The sequence below is a fragment of the Trachymyrmex cornetzi genome, unplaced genomic scaffold (assembly GCF_001594075.2).
Source record: "Trachymyrmex cornetzi isolate Tcor2-1 unplaced genomic scaffold, Tcor1.1 scaffold1668, whole genome shotgun sequence".
NCBI classification, from domain to species: Eukaryota; Metazoa; Arthropoda; class Insecta; order Hymenoptera; family Formicidae; genus Trachymyrmex; species Trachymyrmex cornetzi.
This window is the reverse complement of record NW_017296274.1, coordinates 27453-29986: the sequence shown is the minus strand read 5'-3', so window position 1 is coordinate 29986 and position 2534 is coordinate 27453.

Sequence of the window (2534 nt, the reverse complement as noted above, 5' to 3'; positions counted from 1 at the left end):
AATCCAGCTTCGCGAAATTTTTCAATTATCGACAAAATTTCATTGTCGTGAGCGTTATTACCCGCTCGACGAGAAGTATCGAGCAATTGAAGACGATCCACCAACTCGTTGGGATCGTCCCAATGAACGTAATCTATTTCATTCTCAGCCAATCTCACAGCGGATGATATATTTGTCTTTATACCTGAGCCAATACTCGTGCCACTGACACTCCTTGTAACTAAGAGCGGAGCAATAATGTTTTTGTATTTGTGTCCCTTGTTACTCTTAATAGGCATTCTAGCGTTATTATCACGTCTGTGAGCATTCGTCGTCAATAATATATGTTTGTACGTTTGTTTATCATTCTCGGTGTAGATAGCGTTGTTTGGAATCTTCTTGAAGATCAGCTCGTATAGACCCGGTGTACCTTTGTATCTCTCTCCATCTATGATTATAGTGTCGTCCGTATCCAAATCAAATTTTTTTTTACCCAACATCGTGCCGTTTTCATCGAAATAAACACCGTAGACAAGATCGATTTCATTTCTCGCGTTACCAATTAAAAGAGTATTCACATATACTTGTCCTAACGGCCCTAATTGACTTTGCAATCTCTGACGACCTTGAGGGGTGTTCAACGCCTGTCTGACAGACGTTTCAAGCGATGAATTATTACCGGTTTCAAAAACTTCTTCGTCCTGCGAGTCAAAAGGAGTTACTTGTTTTTGTTGTTTTGGTTCTATTGGTGTGGAATGAATTATGGATGAATCAGGCATGACGTTTGATCGTTTCTTATTTATTCGTTCGTTCCATGAAAGACGCTGGGGAGTAATTTGTGTTGGAATTGCATCATTATCATCGTCGTCGCCGTCGTTGTCATCATCTTCCTCATCATCATCACTGTACTCACGTTTATTCTTTCGCTTACTTTTCATAAACTTAGTTTCAACTGGTTTACCTTCACGTGCAGTGTTTCCAGCGATTTGTTTCAACGGTTCGATAATAGGTTTTAATTGTTTCTCCAGAATGATCTCCTTCTCCATTATACCAGTTTTCAATGCTCTGTATTTCTTACGAATCGACGCGCGTGTCTTCGCGATCAATTTCGCCGTTCTCTCCCGTTCGGAGAGACTTTTCGTTCCAACCATGTTTTCGTAACGTTAAAGAAGTACTGCTCACGAGTTTTTTTTACAAAAACACTACAGATGATTTTTTTCACACTACAGCGAAATTGTTGAATCCTCGTCTGTATCTACCGTTGCGTAATGCGCTATCTTTGTCTATTACAACAAAACCATATTTGCGTTGCCAACATAAATGGCACAACGTGCAAAAATTCTCTATGATATATCAGTGTTTACGTGATCGTTATAAATGTGTTTCAAATTGGTACCATCCTGTTTGAATAGTATTAAAAAATTTGCATTATCATGTATCAGATGCTTCGGTATTTTTGCATACGTCTGACAGAGATAAAGACAATCGATGTTCGTATGTCGACCCATAGAAAAATATTCTCTAATAGTATTCTGATTATCACAGGCCACATCATCGAATACAAATATTGAATTGGGAAGTGCCTCCTTCGGTGGTATGACGTCACGATTGTTGGAAAATGCGTAGTAGCCGATACCATTTATCGATTCGAGCAGTTCTTCCAAATATCGATATTTCGGTTGAAAGAGAGATTTCGAATACACGTACACGTTTTCGAAACGTACACCGTGTGAACTTTCTATCAAACTAATCAAAGCGTTCGTTTTCCCACAGTTGGACGGTCCACAGATGATGCAACGAATTGTATTCGGTAGTAGAGGGCCGTGTCTACGAATCTTTCCATCGGTCATGAGTCGCGTCTTGCGATCGAGATTCGACACTCTTATCGTTCGTGATTGTCGTACGAATCGCATTTACTCATGTAACGCGCGTGCGCAATGTAGCGCGAGCGAGTTTTTCAACACTATTTATATACCCGAGCAAGCGCTCGATTCACACAGTTTACTGTAAAAAGCGGATCGTTGTTGTTATCACAAAAATGGTTTTATTACTGACGAATAAGCGTGAGATTCTCGATTTTACTGCCGAACAATTGCAGTACATACCGAAGATTCTTCTTCTACAGGAATTTGAGAATTATGTGGAGATACTGTGGGATCGATTACCCAACCATTAAAAAACGAATCCTGAAGTGCAACGCTGTCGTCCATGTTTAGAGCATTACAATCGTCCGTGGCAACGAACACACATAGACGGTCCACCACCACTTATCAAAGATTGCGACGAATGTCGCCGTCGTATGACATAAGTGTAGAGAGGAATGATTTCTGGTGCGGGTTTACTCAACAAGACAATAAACGCGCTTCCGTTTGAAGTACATATACCTGGTTATCAATTTTGTGGACCCGGTACTCGTCTCGTGAAAAGACTAGCGCGTGGTGATCGAGGTATAAATCGATTAGACGCGGCGTGTCGCGAACATGATATCGCCTATTCGCGAAGTAACCATCTCACCGATCGTCACATTGCCGATCGAGTTCTCGCCGAAAGAGCAC